At 39.5% G+C, this 17,155-nt stretch overlaps 1 protein-coding gene across 3 annotated transcripts in view; it reads left to right on the forward strand.

The window, feature by feature from the left end:
* Positions 1 to 17,155, forward strand: part of LOC149215029 (beta-galactosidase 8-like) — a 459,880-nt gene that overhangs the window by 271,667 nt on the left and 171,058 nt on the right. The gene's annotated exons all lie outside the window — the stretch shown is intronic.

The raw sequence follows: 17,155 nt of genomic DNA on the forward strand, positions 1-17,155 counted from the left end.
CACTTGTCTATCCATTGCTACCTCATCCACTACACACTACTATAACACTCACATCAACAACAATTCCAAATCTGCAAAGTACCATTACTACTGCATATCTCAAAGTCACTTGTGAAAATGTCAAGTCTAAATTCCTATTGCAGTGACTGGTATTATTTCTTCTAACTATTAATTAAATTAGTAGTTTATTGCTATGGAAACAACGAAATAAACACAAGCAATCTCGACAGAAGCAGTACTGACACAACCTGCCTTCCAAAAAATTGGCCTCCCGAAGCCTCTGCGTTAGCTTTGCGCTGCTCTGCGCAGTCTCTTTGACGTCAAGCCTCAAACAATCTATGATGAAGTTGTTATATCTGCCTTTGCTAAGGAAACCGTCTCTTCGGCACTCTGGAACCTCTACCTGACCTCTGGATTTGAGAACGAATTTTTCTCCAGCAAATCAAATTGCCAATATGAAGCAACTACGCAGTCCTGTGTGCTTCCTCACTGGGAATAACTTGACCCTCTTGCTGCTGCCTCTCTGGATCTGGAAAACTTCCTCCGAACTCACTGCCCCTGGCCCTCACTCATTGCTAAGATCTCTAGCTCTTCTGGCAGCTGACTGCTGCTACTCTGGAAATCGATCTGCCAAGGAAATCGAATTTCTGGTGATTTCAAGTGTATTCTCCGAGTGCCCATAAACTTCCTCTTATAATTAACTGTTGGGGCACCAACGACCAAGATTAAAACTTAATCAGTGGCTAGGATCATATTGGAATCGATCCATGTGAGTTTTTAGATGGTTCTCACCTTGACTTAATTAATATTGATTAATCAACTAGTTTTTCTAAGTTTAGATTTAGGAAACATTTAAAAAATTGGTTAATAATCTAATTAAGTCACTTCTAGGTGGAATTTTCAGAAACGATTTTTGGGTCTTAGAAATCTCATGTATTCTAGCCTCTCCACCAAATTTCGTGGCTAGAACACATTTGATGCTACAAAAACTAACATGTACCTAATGGGAGGTATCGTTAATCAAACCTCTGCTTGCTTCCCCTTGGCCTCTTTCTCACAACCTACCCTAGGGACTAGCTTTGAAATAGTTAAGAGGAAGGATACTCCTAGAATAGGCATATAATTAAAATAAACCAAGATCTTGCATCTCACCTTAGTCATAGGCATTGCATCTCATCTAGGATAGATATGCATTCATTAAGCAATGATTGTTCATCCAGTTACTTGGTCTCTAATTGATTCAAAACAAGTAGTTGACTCCATAAGGCACTGGTCTCATAATATTCTAATTGAATCCTTTAAAACTTGCTAAATCAACCAAGTGGCTAGGACATTCAATCGTGTCTCTCGGACTCATTGGTTGCCAACTTGTCCTTCACCTCCATCTTTGGACTACCCCCCATAGCCTGCTATTGGAAGACAACTAGAATGGAGTGGGCAAGGATCGGAGTGATAGCCCCCGACCTGAGTCGTTGTCGCACCATGCCTGTAAAATCTAAGTGACAACATTTTTTTGGCGTTGTTGCCAGGGATATCTTATTCTCGGCGCTTCAACGACATCTCTTCAATCTTTAATCATTCCTTGTCCCATCAACGCCACATTTTTTGGTACCATTGTGTCAATATCTTCATCTTTTCATCACCTTATCCTTTTTCCTCTCACTAATATGTTCATCTTTTCTATCTGCACCTTTAGCACCTGGGCATTTTAGTTGGTTTCCTGTTTGGGTGGCGACTCCATTTATTCATCCATTTACAAGAATCTATTCTAGAAGAAATCTTGGCAACTTGGTTAACCTTGCTCAGTTAAACAAATTACATTCTAGAAAGCATTTAATCTTTCTCGGATAGGAAGCCCTCCCCGATATCCACTTGCTTTTCTCTAATCCTATAAATCAAAACTTCATGGGTTACTTCATCCCTTGTAACTTTGCCAACATCTAGGGGTATCCTCATGATCTTCTACATGATTTTGTTATGAACAAGCTTCTGACTTTCCAGGGGAATAATGCAATCAATGCTATTGATCATATAAAGAAGTTCAACACCTTTCTGAAAAGATATGCTCATGTGATTGCATACCATCATGAGGATGTTAGAATGACACTGTTTGTCCTTTCATTAGAAGTCACATTGGATTGGTTTCAGGACAAGTCAGATAATACTTTTGATTCTTTGCGAACCCTTACTGATGCATTCAAAGATAAATTTGGGGACAAAAGAGAAGGAAAATATTTGGTTAAAGAGCTTAATTCTATTAAGAAAAGGGAAAATGAGACAATTAAAGAATTCAATCAAAGATTTAATGGTCTTCTAAAGGATATGACTCAAGATTACAAACCACCTGACAAGACAATATTAGAACAATATCTTGAAGCCTTTGGTGTTGATACTCAATACAATATTAGACGTGCCAAACCTGCTACTTTAGCTGCTGCTCAGAATGAAGCTCAGGAATTAGAAAAGGATAAGAAAGCCTCGGGTAAATTAGAGATTCCTTATTTCGAAAGAGCCTGATTAAGTCTAAAGGGAAGGAATAGAGCATGACCCCATTAAAGAGTTAACACAAATGATAAAGGAAACCATCGGAAAAACCATCAAGCCTCCTCAAGTGGAGGAACCCCAAACTCCTTCGTTGTGTCTTCCATGTAGTGATTTTGTTGAAATCGAGAAAGTTCCTGAAAAGATTCCCCCTCCCAAGGATCCTCAGGAGCATCTCATTGTGAAATAGTCTAGCATTGGGAATTATGTTGTCCTTTTTGATCTTATAACTTTACCAGAAAATAAAGATGATCCTAAGAAATAGATCTGGCACATGAGTTTCGATGGTTCTTGCTCTAAGCAGGGTAAAGGGGTTGGAATTGTTCTTACATCACCTTCAAGACACGTATTTAAATTTTCTTTCCGATTAGTTTGAAGCTACTAACAATGTAGTTGAGTACGAGGCTCTCCTAATGGGTCTTGAAATAGTCAGGGATCTCAAGATAAAATTGTTGAGTGTCAAAGGGGATTATGATCTTATCATCAAGCAAGTCAAAGGTACCTTCTCATGTAAGAGTGATAGGCTTAAAAGATACATAAATGTTGTATGGGACACTATTGAATTATTTGATTTTTTTGGTATCCAGATCATCCCTAGGGAAGAAAATAGTCAGTTTTGCTTCTCGACTTTCCTGTGGAGGTATATTTTGCCTCTACTTCAAGGGCATCAGTTTGGATCAGGTCCAAGGTAGGAGATTTCCTTTCTCTAAGAGTAAAACCAAATTTTGAATCAAATGTCCCAGCAAAGACCACTCGGGTAGCGGCCGGTGTAGGTGTGATTTCAGCAGGCAGATTATTGTACATCTAATTAAATCTTTTAATAAAATCTGAGATATCCTCACCAGATTTCTTCTTGATAGCATTAAACTTTGCGAGGATGTACCCATGGTCTCTCTTCTCACCCCATCTCTACAAGAAGGAATTCTCCATTTCTTCCCAAGTGTTAATAGAAGCATTTGGCAAGGATTTAAACCATTTCCTGAACTCCCCATCCAAAGATTGGACTAAAAGCCTCAACACTACATCATGATGTTCAATATTTTGATTCTCTGCAAGGCACAAAAAATTTATGTGTCTCTATGTTGTTACATCAACTTCTTCATTATACTTGGGTAGGAGCTTGAGGTAGTCCAATAGCATAGCATGTGGAGGTTGAGGCAGGTTTAAGGGGGCATACTTGTTTAGTAAGAAACTTGGGACAACGATTTGGACAAGGGGTGGTGGTGCTTGAATTCCTGGAGGAGCTTAAGGTATTACCAACGGTAAGACAACTGAGTGATAGTGGAATGAGGGACTGTTCACACTGTGGGTAGGGCCGCTTTGGGGTTTATCTTTTATTTCCTCAACTTCTTCTTTGTCCTCTAGGGAGACTGCGCTGAGGGGCGGACCAATCTCGGGAGGATATACCAGAACTCTAGGAGTTTCGGAATAATGAATTACAACCTTCTGTGTACTGGATAAGGAATTTTTAGGAAACGAGAACACAGTAGCATTAATATTGGAGATTTTTTCCTCTCTAATCTTTCTGGATATAGGCTTTTCTGGATCAGAGACAATTGGCGGTTTTTGTTGAGAGGGGTTTGCACGGGTATGTGGCCTCATAGGAGCTAGAATGATCAAATAAAAATATAGATAGTGGAGTTGCAAGGGTGAGAGATTTTCAACCCACACTTTCCTCGCTCACCTAACTGAGGGAATGTAATGATTTGTCGTACCCAGGAAAAAATATTTCACAATTCCTTCCCTGACAACGACGCCAAAAAGATGTTGTGGTTAATTCTAGCACCTGTAGCAGCAATGCTTTAGGGGATATGAAAAGCCTCCTAGAGACAACCTCTGGGTTGATTATAGACCAGTGCCTAGGACATCTTAAATAGTGCTATTAGATTTATCTTGAGGACTCGTAGCACCAATAGTTTTGTCACAAGTAATTTAAATGGGATTGATTCAGCACTGTTCATGAAAGTACAATGTAAGAAATAACATATGCACAAAAATCTATAGGGAGTAATCCTCAATAAGTGGTGGCCAAAGCATATTGAAAGCTTGCAACAAATCAATGGTTAAGGGAGATGTAATAGTAGAAGACAATAAAGAGTAAATCCATCAAACATAGCTTAGACTTTAAGGATTCTATATCTCTAGATTTAGAAAGAAACGGGAGTAATGAAAGGCTTATGAAATGCTAAGATGCATGGAGCGCCTTTTAAAGACCTTATTACCATATCAATATAGGCATTCTTTATCAATGACTTGATTTAAATGAATCTGCATATAATGGGAATATATCTAGCTACTACATACATGCAATCTGAGGAGAATATCAAACATACATGAAAACACTAAGGGAGAAAAACATACTGCAATCCAAGAAGTCAAAATCACCACAAATCTTGTATTAATCCTTTGAGAGAGTGCATACATCAATATTCATATCACTACCTTTGTGAAACAAGAAAAGGATCCTCACAAGAGTTTCTTTCCAAAATTTTTGAACCTTTCAGAAGCGTTGCTTCCCTCTATTTATATGGAGAGGGGAGCTTTGAACAATAGCTACAAAAAATATCTCAGTCGAGCCTCAGCTGGCAGACTGACTAGCTGTCTCAGCCTCGGATGGCTCTATTGCCCAAAAATGACTACGACAGACTTGATTGTTTCATTAAATTGCGACAAAGAATAGAATAACAAAACAAGTGAACAAATAGATGAAATCTACAGTAAAATATCTCCATGCTCATCTGTCTGATCACCTTTGATCAGGCCACTGCTTGGTTGTGATATTCCTCCGCTAGTACTCGACTGGTTCTCGTCGATTTCGCCTTTACTGTTAGAATCGCTCGTCCTCTAGAGCTGGGAGTGATCAATTATTGGTTTCATGCCATGGTGCATAAACAAGGGTCATCCATGCGTACTTCATCTCCCCACTGCATGGAGCTCCATGCTGAGTCATTAAGTCCTGAGCTCCCATACCTTCATTTATTCACTTTAGGCTTGGGCATAGGGCAGTTGAATTCATTTCCCCTATCAGTATTGACCTTGGTTTCTTGTCACAAGGGGTTTCATAGGATCAACCCATGCCAATCTCCAAATGCTCCATGTCCTCCTTTAATGCCTGAGTTGCCGACCCATTATGCCTTTAAAGATTTGTATTCCATTATCGGGACATTATTACATCAGGACTTTTATTCTTAAAGACCTTACAAAACAATAAACTTCGATCCTCCTTAGCACCCTTTGCTTTGAGCCATTTCCCTTTTTGGTCATATGACCGGGGGATATGACCGGATGCTTAGCCCTCGGGCGCTAGAGCCTTTGGACTCGTGTCTGGGAACCCCTTTCCTTTGTTAAATGAAATATCAGAGCTCAACGAATTAACAACTTTCAACTGAAGAACCTTTGCGAAACTGCGAATGCCGATCTCTGATTGGGCCCACTTGTAATGTCCCAATCAACATATCTGCGATTTCCGATCCATGTCTTTGGTGCCACCTACCAGAACTTGCGATCGCCGATATGCAGGAGTGCTTGTATTGCTTAGCTCTTGATTCCTCGCTCTTCTTGTGTCCATAGGCCAGCCCCTAAATCGGAGGTTTTCAATTGGCGTTTCCCCTTTGATGCATAATACGCTTCGACCTGATCTCCAATCATTGACATCATCATTGGCACGTGTGGCTTCTTGAGTGGTGACACATGTCACCTGGATATGCCCCCATAGGACCCCTAAAAATGCCAGATCAACATGCCATGTGTCCTTCCGCTTCGTACTGCCACGTCAAGATGACGTCATCTGCCAGGTGGTCCTTATCGGAACCAATCTCATTGCACCACATGTCCAGTTGGAGGAGAGAGAAAAGGCCCCGCCTGCCCTTGGTTTTTCGTTGATTTCCTTTGTTACATTTTTCGAGGCATTCCTGGTGATTTTGCACTATCGGCGTTTTTTCCTGTAATTCCATAATAGAGGTCACTTGAAGATCGCTAGGACTTCCGATTTGCGACGTGATATGGCTTGAAACTGCCGATTCAACGTTATTGGCGTTCGACGATCGGGAGTTTGCTGTGGCTGACACTTTGAACACGCCGATTGCCAATATGTTGACATGCCTTGGACCTATGATCTTTGATTTCAGTGATCATTGATCGTTTGTTTGCTCAGACGTCCCCTGCTACTGTTGTAGAAAACTCCAATTGCAGCTTGCGATATGCTCCTAGACCTCCAATATGTTCTTCCTTCCTTCTTTTCAAGGGCGACAAAACCCCTAAACTTCAACTGGCCATATCTCTTGATCAAGAAGTCCATTTTCGGACTTCCATATACCATTGGAAAGCTCATTCTGAGCACTATGCAATGGAGGGGGTCCGATTTAGCTTTGAGTGCTTTTGTGGCTGGGAATATGGCTGCAAAATTTTCTGCCATATTGCATCTTTTAACGGCTGAAGACAAATTTTACAGAGGGTGACAACAACCTCAAAGGGGAAATGATAGTCTTTCCAAGATATAACAAGTAATATAATTTTCAGCTAAAGGTTACAAAATAGATTAAGCAAATATTTACAACTTTTTGGCTTGGTTCCTCTCACCAATAAGATTAAGACAAAAAGATCTAAAGTTCCCTTATAAGTAAATGGGATATATTTACAAAATTGTTACCAGAAGGAAATCCTAAAGGATTTTCTAATGGAAGAAAAAGCTTGAAGAAGGCTACAATGCTGGAAATTCAATAATCCTTCAAGGTACTCTGTGAGCGTGCCAAGTACCAACTTCAAAGTTGCCTTTTCTTAGTTTTGTAGCATCGGATGGTGTTCTACTCTAGATACTTTGTGGAGAGGCTAAAACATAGGAGTTCTCCAAAATCCGAAAATCATTTATGGAAATTCCACCTAGAGATGGCTCAATTAAATTAATTGACCATAATTAAAAATTTCCTAAGTCTAACTTAGGAAAAGTGGTTAATTAATAGGAATTAATTGAGAAAGGTGTGAATCATCTAGAAACTCACACAGATCGACTTGGAGATGATCTCAACCATCGATTAAGTTTTAATTGTGGTTGTTGGAGTCCCAACTAGAGATTATAAGAAGAGGTCGATGGGTAGATGGAGAACATAACAGGGTAGATACTCAGTGATCTGGGCAATTCGATTTTCCAGTGTAGTTGATTTAGTAGAAGAAATCGAGCCAGTGGATCGAGTAGCAGGTGGTAGAGGGGCAATAGAGTATTCCGGAGGAGATTCTAGTTCCGAAGAGTCAGAAAGAGGAGGCATAAATTATTCTCTAGGAGGCTACATAGGGGTAGTGCAGAGCCTCAATTGAGCAGTGCAATTCAGTTGAAGAGAAGCTTGTTTTCAGTTCTGGAGGCTGGGAGTATTTTCCAGAGTGCTGGAGAGACAATTTGCGAGTCACCAACAGGGAAGACGACTTGATTTGTAGGAGTTCTGGGCTGAGCATGAAAGGATCCGTGCTAGGGTAACGCAGGGACTGTGCAGAGCTGGGTGGACAACTTGCTTTTCAGAGGTAGTTAGGTGCCATGACTGTTCAAAGAGAGGGTAAAGTCTCTTGGTATATTATTGCCAGTGTTTCTCTTGGGTAGAATCGTCATTTTGGCGACATTTTATTGTATTCGGAAATTATGCTACTACATAATAATAAAAGCCCTCACTACTGCACTGATTTTCCCACATTGGGTTTTTCCGGGGACATTTGTCCAAAAATAACGATGTCAAAATTTTTGTGTGTGCTCCTAATTGTTGTCCTAATTTTTGTGTGCGCTCCTAATTGTTGTCCTAATCATTCGTGGAAATATGGAATGAGAGAGATTAGTTAGTGTTGAAAAATGTAACCAGGTTCGATCTTCATAATGTCATGTGTAATTGTGATTTTATGTATTTAATGTAAAGAAAAAAAATAAAATTAGTACTAATGCTTGTCTCACGGGTTTCATGATCAAGGAATTTTATTTTTAGTTATGGCTCCCATTGTGAGCCCTTAGGATTGGTCATAAAGTCAAATTGAGTCAATGTCATGTATGAAGGACCCTTCTTGGGCATGTTACATATTTGTGTAAGTTATTAAAAGAGTAAAAAGGCCTTCCAAGACCAAGCAAAGGAACCTCCAACAAGTTGGCCTCAAGATGAAGTGATGAACCTACACCCACATCTCAAGTCGACTTATTTGATGGGAAAACCACTATAAATAGGCAGCTCAGCCTCCATTTGGATCTCAGAATTCAGTCAAGGAGAAGTCTACAATAAGAAGTGTGAGAATCACTAGGAAAGGAGCCTCATGACTAGCAAAGAGTAGAAAAGGAAGAGAAAAGTGTTTGATAATACTTTTCGGTCTGTTTTTGGGTTAGGTACACTCTATATTTGCTAGAATCTGCTGCTACCTATTGCAGGAAGAATGAGTTACCACAGTCACATTGGAAGACAATTTTTGGGTAAAGAACAAGGAAGATCTCAAGATGAATTGGCAAGAAGAAGTCTCCTTCTAGAGTGAGGATAATCAAGGGTCATAGTTGGTCATCCACATGTGCTAAGGGTTTTTGAATTAGGGCCGAAAGTTGCAGATCTGTCCTAGGAATCAAAACACTTCAAGGTAGCCAAGAAGGAGGAAGAAACGAGTTTGACTATTGTTCATTAACGAAGAAGAGGAAGCTTTGTGACTTGGTCTTGGAGAGGTCAAATAGGTCAAGGGTCTTGGTCTTGGTATTCGTCAATTGAGGTCTCTATAAGAAAGAGAATTCGTTTGGGTTTTCCTTTCAAGTCAAACAAAGGTTTTGGCTTTGGCTGATCGCCTACATTCTGTGTCTCTTGTCTCTTTATGGTTTATGCATTGGTAGTTGTTTGATAAAGAAGAACACTATAATAATCTAAATAAAAGAAGATCCTAATCTAAGAAGTAAAAAAAATTCACAAGCAGTTATCTAAAGAAGAGAAATCAACTAATCTTAATGCCCTAGATTTCTCAACGGTTAGGTCCCCTTAAAATGGATGCCTTGGTGAGCTTATCTTTCAATCCTTCAAAAAAAACTTGACAATGTTCATCCCTAGAAAAGTTAGCAGATTTAGCAAGTGATTTAAATAGAGGAGCAACTATTTTTATGAAATTTTCTATAAATTTCCTATAAAAACTAGCATGCCCTAGAATGCTTCTCACCTCCTTTGGAGATTTTGGAGTTGGTAGCTTGGTAGTTAGTTCAATATTTGCATGATCAACTTGTATTTCTGCATCAAATATGAACTGTCTAACTTGTTCGACATTTTATATCGCTCAAAGCAAGGTTAGTTTCTTGATGCCTAATTAAAACCTTCTCAAGATTATTTGAGGCTTCATCAAAAGAGTTACCATACACATAAAGTTCATCCATATAAAGTTCAACACAATCATGAATAAGATCAGAAAAGATGGCAAACACAACTCTTTGGAAAGTAGTGGGAGCATTGCATAATCAGAAGGGTGACACCTAGTAAGCATAAGTTTCACAGGGTCATGTAAAAATGGTATTTTCTTGGTCTTTTAGAGTTATCTGTTTCTAGTTATATCCATTGAAACTATCCAGAAATGAGAATTATTTCTTACCATCCAAAGTGTCCTAAACTTGGTCAATGAAATGAAGGGGAAAATAGTCTTTTAACTTGGCCTTATTTAATTCTCTGTAATCCATGCAAATTCACCACTTGCCATTCTTTTTAGGAACTATCACCAAGGGTGAAACCCATTGGCTATCTGAAGTAGGGTAAATAAAATCACCATCCAATGGCTTTCACAACTCCTTTACTATTTCTTTAAGGGCTGGGTTCAATCATCTTTGAGGCTATCTAACAGGGCGAGCATCCACCCAAGAATAGATGTGTTGTGGATAAAAAGTGTTGGTGGTTGATGTAATCACTAGTAGTGATGGTGGATCGTAAGGATCACAATGTTCTTATAAATATGAACTAAAGATATGACCAAGTGAGTAAGAGTTTTGCAAGGGTTCCAGATTGACAAGAAAATCTTGGATCTGTCTTTCTTTAGTTCTTTAAGTTGCACAATTCAAGCCATTGTAAAGATTGATTCAATATTTTCTTCGTCACTATTAGTGTTTTCAAGCCCTAAGGTTTCTTCCTCAGTGGTTTTTGCGAGTGGATACAAAGTCACATTTTTCATGGAATCTTATATGAAATAAGCATATATCCGAATCGAGAACCAATAAATGCTTTTGTCTTAGCCAACCATGGTCTACGAACCTTTCCCATTGGGTCTTGTTATTTTCTCAGGCATCGCAAGCGAAAGCTTGATCTTTGGCATCATTCAGAGAGAACTCCTGTTGGTTGAGTAGTTTAATAGGGAAAACCTTTTAGCCATTTATCGTGAGTTTTGGGAAGGATTGTTGACTTGTGAAATCAGGGGAATGCCTTGAACCTAAGATTTTTTCTGTTGGATCTCCGAACAACCTTCTTGATCTCATTTGAATGATAAAGGTGAAAGAGGAAACAAACATTAGAGTAGTTTTACTTTTCCCGCAATCACACAGATCACATATCCGTCTTTTCATTACACTTACTAATAATCCAAGTGAAAACCTAAATTAATAAAATTAACCAAGAGCACAAATTCAAAACCTTTCATGGCATCTTTTGGGCCACAATTACCATTTGCCTTTTCAAGCTAGCATTTACTTTTCTGGCACTAGTTTTTATTGTCATTTTATATTATTTGCTTATGAATTGTTTATTTATATGCTTGTAAGTTACATGTTGTTCATTTCATGCTTTTTGCAATTCAATTGAACTCCTAGAATAATTTGTTTAACATTGCTAATAGCTTATTTAGCCTTAGCTTATTTTCTTAGGATCTACCTCTCTTGGCTTCACTAGGAGTTAGCCTAGATGGAGGAGTCGAGATTGAATGACAACAACTCGATTCGAGACTTGCCCCTAAGGGCACACTTAGTGGATTAAAGATTTCTTCCACATAACCCAAGGTGTGGATTAAGCAACGACAAGTTCCATTCCAATGGGCAGTTCTAGCACCTCAGGGCAGCCATGGAGGCACCCTGCATAGGAGTTGAACTTACGGCACCAGGAGGTCCTGAAATTCACATTTTATGGATCCAAGCCTTCCTTATGTTCTTAAATCCCACCATTTTTTTAGTCAGTTGGGTTGTTCTGAGACATCTCTGTTGGACACCTAATCCTCAATGGGTTAGTGTGGAAGCTGAATAGACAAAAGGAGTCCAAGAGACCTTGGGATGTGAAACCCAACGGTCACAATATGTACTATAAATGTATATCTCTTGTTAATAAAAATTGATTCTCATGTTTTATCTTTCATATTCATTTGCTGCCCATGTGTGTTTAGCATGGTATCAGAGCAGACGTATTCTTGTCCTGCATAATTACTTTGAGCCATTTGTTTTATGGCCTTTATGTGCAAGTCATTTCTGCCATCACTTATGCATTTCATGAATATTTACTCAGCTAAATTATAGCTGCAATCTTTGTCATTTCTCCAACCCTATTTTTAGCATTCCTAAAATTAGTTATACCTCCTTGACTACGCCCTCTGCGCTCCCTGGGTTGCGCATAATTGTTCTTTCTGCGCTCTTTGGGCCCTCTGCGTGATAATCTGGGTAACGCTTGAGCGAGGAGGCCATAAACGCTGCTGCTCTCTCCACACGGGTATTAACAGCTCTCCACTGCTAACTGCTCCTCTATGCTGCTACTCTCTTCGCGCTGGTAATAACTGAGTGCCTAATTTATCTACTCCTGTGCTCCAACATAAAAAATAAATCTTCTCCAATCTTCACAACGCCACAGAAATAACATCGTCTCTCGCTAGCTCATTGTAATTAATTCCATGAATCCAGAGGTGATATAAATGCTCCATCTGCTATTTACCTCGTCGCTATTTTTCTGGTTGCGTATCTCTGTACGGTGCACTTGTTTAGTATTGGGATTACTTTCTCTGCTCTTTGGCTTCCTAAAGTGGTTTACACTGCCTTGAACTTAGCAATTTAGTGGTTTACATTCTCTAAACTTCCACAGTTAGCCTACATTGAAGCCAACGCAGTACCCACAAAAATATCTGAAACACCAACTTGTCGGGATTTATGCCTGAGCGTTGCGTTTGATAATACATCCTCAACGCTTCCATATAAAAGCCCTTTTTGACATAACCTCTGACGGTTTCCATATCACAACATTGCTCTGCTTGTGTTTGTGCGTCTTTTTCTGTATTGCATCAAAGATCAAAATTGATTGGTTTTCTCAGCCGGAGAAAAAGCTGGCTTTGGGAAGAACGCAATAGAAGCCCGTGGAATCCATCAAGGAGACAAGCATCTGACGGAGGATTTTCGCTATGAGATTCGAACGTTGGAGCGACTAATTCTCTAGTTGTGTGCGGATATTGTCTGTATTAGAAGTTTGCTTATTCGACCTTTAAAAAAATATGTCTTTGATTCCCTGCACTGTGCATTGAATGCTCTATCTCCTCACCGTCCACTATTTTCTGTGTTGAGGACTGTTGATATTCACCGAATCAAAGCCAAGGGCCTGCAACTTCCGGTTGGAAGGATTGCTCAAATGTGAGATCAGGCGACTGGCATTGTCCATAATCTGCCAATCCCTCAAGCGCTCCCGTAGTCGTGGATGGGATGATCCAGGAATGTCTAAATGATGGAATTCATTCAATTTGATAGCAATCTTTTAAGATATGTCCGGATCACGTAAATCTTTTGCTGAAAGCGTCCGAGCATCACGAAATTCCTCGAGACGACCATTTGGGAATCGACCCAACAGCCTTGGCCCATGACCCAGCTGAGACATGCGTTCAAACGTTATAATTTCATTTTCTCTTTCGAACAGCAGATTGGCGCTATTGTTGTAGATTCTGACAAGCACATTCACTATGCCATTCCATTGGCTTGCAATCTTATGAAGCAGAGAGTATGCCTCTGCTGGTATATCATCCCCCTCTTCCGCTGCGCATCAGTATCCCCACCGTCACAGCTCACTTTCTCATATAGTCAAATTCAACGGCAGATCTCCTTTGCAAGAAAACACTATTCGGATTTATATGTTGGGGAGTTCAAAGGGGCTTCGTGGTAATGGGAAGTATTATGATGACATTCAGTTAAGATATTGCGAGAATCCTTCTGTGGGTTTCTAGAATATTAAAAAAAAAGGCAGACTCATAATCACATTCGGGAGAATATATTTTTCTAGGTAGATTCTTGATAAGATCCAGACAAATGCTTTGTCAATGGGTTGCGGGTGTTTTCAAGGAAATGCTCGAGGGAAACATACAAGTGTACTGCGCCTTTATGCAGAGTGCTGTGTCACCTTTGACAAATAAAAATAATATATGTGCAGAGACGCCAAACGATCAACAACTGACAGAGGCATTATAATTTTGTCACCAGTTTCCAGTTGAGGCTTATCAACAAAAGAAGCCGCAACAACGGAATTCGCATCTGTATTGCTAAGCTATCAACGATCATGTCGAAGCATAATGTTGGGTATGGTACATTGGTGTGCTTAAACAATGGCCATTTCTATGAGATGATTAAATTCATTTTCTAAACGCTGGTCCATCTACTTGTTTCTTGCACATAATGCCTGGTTCAGTCGCTCATGTCTTATGGTCCAGTGTCTTGCTTTTGCTGGTGCGTATGACCTCTGGTTAGTATGCTTTGAAGGAAGCAGTGTATCGTATGCAAGAAAAGGTTGAATGTTGAAGCTTAATTCCAACATTGTTTTTTGAGTTATTTTGAAACAATCAAGTTTTGAAATCGTAAGAGATCCATTTCATAAATCCATCGTTGCAGCGCATTTTTTCTCTTGATATTTGGATCTTGCACCACTCTTACATTTGGTGTTTGTGCCAGTCTTTCTGTAACATTCAAATACATCTTATTTTTAAGAAAGTTAGCAATTCTTTATTTGGTTTTGAGAGTACATTTGGATTCAAGAATTTAAACCTTTGGAAAATGGCTAGATTTGATGATGTATTAGAGTTACTGAATGCACTAATACACTCCACTATTGGTGGGATGGTAAATGTCAACAAAGACACTCTTTGTGACATTCAGACCTGCCTGCATGATGCACAAGAAAAGATTGATTTTTGCAACTAGAATCTTAGTTCCAACAAGATGAGCTTCAACAGATTTGTCATTCCAAATTGTTTTTTGCTCAAACCACCCATCAACAACCAACAAGTGATGAAATTAGTAAGATTGAGGTTGAATCAGATCCAGAACCCAATAAAGCAGCAGTTGTACATGCAAATGTAGAAACTCAGTGTGCACTTCCCAAGCCCATCATCAGACCTTGGGAACAACTTGTCCACAACAAGCACAGAATTGGTCTTGGATATGACAAGGACTTGTCCTTTCATATTCCAGACTACTCAAAGCCCATTCAGTTTCAGAGTGCTGGATTCATTCATGACAGTTCACCTGCTCTTCATTCTGCTCCTCTTTCACAGCAACAACAACAGATTGTGAAATGCTAACACTGTAACCGAGTTGGCCATTTGAAAGATCACTGTTTTGATCTTCATCCATGTAAGCACTGTCATAAAACCAGTCATTATTCACACAAATGGTTCAGAAATAAACGTCATGCAAGAACAAAGATTGATCTTGGATGGATCGCTTCTTGGCAATGGGCATCAACAGCCAAGAAGATATTCCAAACACATGTTAGAATTTGTTCCAGAGTATTGAACAGTCTTGCAGTTGATATTTCTCCATCATCTCACCTTGTATCTGACGGGGGGGGAAATGATGGTCATCTACAAGCTTCAAAGTCACATCAAGCGAGCCTGAGCCACAACCTGCCACGCCAGTTTTAGAGTTGTAGCCAGAGACAAAGATGCCCGTGAACATGCCTTCAGTTGGTAATCTGGGACACTTCCCCTAGCAGAAGACTCCAACTTCTTGCCAGTTTCGGAAGAATTCCAAGAACAAAATTGAGAACACTTCCTCTAGCAGAAGACTCCAGCTTCTTGCCAGTTTTGGAAGAGTTCCAGGAATTGCATTAAGCATTCCAGAGTTATTGGTCATCCTTAAACCATCACAGGTTGAGACTTCCCTTTTCAGGTTGAAATTCTCCCTTTTATGCGGGGTGAGACCTCCCTTTCATGGTTGAAGGTTTCCCTCTTCAAAACAATAGGAGCACTTCCTCTAGCAGAAGACTTCGGCTTCTTGCCAGTTTTGGAAGAGTTCCAAGAACTGCACTAAGTGTTCCAGTGTTGGTGGTCATCCTTAAACCACCACCTTTTATACCAACATTTCAGAGAGCACATTTAGCCTAGTGCTGCCATGCATTTTTGCACATTTTGTATTACAGCGCTCTTCTTGGACTCATACATAACCCTTCGGATTAAGGGGGGGAATGTTGGACACCTAATCTTCAATGGGTTAGTGTGGAAGCCAAATAGACAAAAGGAGTCCAAGAGACCTTGGGATGTGAAACCTAATGGTCACAATATGTACTATAAATGTATATCTCTTGTTAATAAGAATTGATTCTCATGTTTTATCTTTCATATTCATTTGCTGCCCATGTGTGTTTAACAATCTCTGACCAAAACTTTGATGGTTTCTATAAAATAAAAGGGACTCGACTTCTCCAAAATGCAAGGTATGCATTCTAAACTAGGAAGGTTATGTTGCTCAAACATCAAAATCTTTTCTTCTTCAGTTAATTATGAATAAACTTTGACCTAAATAACCATCAAACAAGGTCCCACATCCAACACTTTTAAATTTGCAGCACCGAATTTTCAAAGCAATGAACCATTAAACCTAAGCATACTGTCTTTGAATCAATAATCAATCTCCAAACTTCAAATGTTCCAGAACCCACATAAATATTACACCAACCAATAATTACTTAAATTATATGTATAACCTGCCATTATTTCATAGTTCATTCCCTTGAATTTGTTGAGAAATTGTAGCTGCAGTCAGTATTTTCATCATCAAAATCAAAGGAGAAATAATTTGTCTTCTAGCTGTCCAAGTCGGCCCCACCTCTTGAAGGGGTTTGGCCCAAGGTCAAAACCCACCTATTTGGACTACTATATATTGGCATTTGATTCACTCCACTTGGGCATCCATCCACAACAATTCGGACCTGTTCTGTAAGAAAAGATCTGCTCACACGTGCAAAGAAGAAGACTATCTTGACCAGTGAGTTGACTTTCCGTTCTCTGCGTTGACCATATTTGACTTGGACTTTTCTCCTGCTGTTTGTCCGAGCTGTTGACTGAAGTTGGAGGCTGAATATTCCTAGCATCTTTAACTTTCTGTTGACTGAAGTTGGAGCTGCTTCTGGGGCGTTGACTAAGGTTTGATCGAACTTTCTCTGTGAAATTGCAGGACCGAATTTCGGCACTTTGACCAGTAGCTACAGGCTAAAATTCAGCCCCTTGAACAGACTTTGACCAGTGAACAGATCATTGATTTTTCTCTCTTTTGACTGATTTTGACTTGGCATTTATTGTGGTCAAAGGTTGACATTTTGACTGGAAAATTAGATGTACAAATTGGATGAATTAGACAATTTATCATAAGGTTGGTGGGTTTTTTTCAGGGTAATTTTGGTGTCTCTTGTTTCATTTTCTC

The sequence above is a fragment of the Pinus tabuliformis genome, chromosome 1_1 (assembly GCF_031772625.1).
Source record: "Pinus tabuliformis cultivar Carrire ecotype Pingquan chromosome 1_1, CPIR1, whole genome shotgun sequence".
Lineage (NCBI taxonomy): Eukaryota > Viridiplantae > Streptophyta > Pinopsida > Pinales > Pinaceae > Pinus > Pinus tabuliformis.